Source organism: Penaeus monodon, chromosome 28 (genome assembly GCF_015228065.2).
Source record: "Penaeus monodon isolate SGIC_2016 chromosome 28, NSTDA_Pmon_1, whole genome shotgun sequence".
Classification (NCBI taxonomy): domain Eukaryota; kingdom Metazoa; phylum Arthropoda; class Malacostraca; order Decapoda; family Penaeidae; genus Penaeus; species Penaeus monodon.
Window position 1 is genome coordinate 37,689,976 of NC_051413.1, and position 403 is coordinate 37,690,378.

A 403-nucleotide genomic window follows, 5' to 3' on the forward strand; every position below is an offset into this window, starting at 1 on the left:
TTCACTCAGAGTTAATAGTTTAGCAAAGCAATACAGTTCCAAGACTGTCACTTACAAAATAAAATAAAATACTAGTCAACTCAATCTATTCAAACAGTTTCCTCTTCCAAAAAAATATGTTTTTGTAAGCTGTGAAGTTTATGTTTATTTATTTAATTTTGGAACATAAAATGAAGAGAGTAACTGTAGTTCATAAGGTTATCCCTAGTAAAGTATCTAGTCTGTTTATTATTGTTTAAGTTCTCTCACTTGTGCGTGAGAAGCTGAATGTTCTCTGTAGAAGCGGAAAGAAATTATTCCTCGATCGTCACAGTATTTTCATACTTTCTCATCCTTTTCATTTGGATTTTCTTCTTCCCCTTGTCGTTACACTCTTCATCCATATTAATTCCAAGCTCACGTG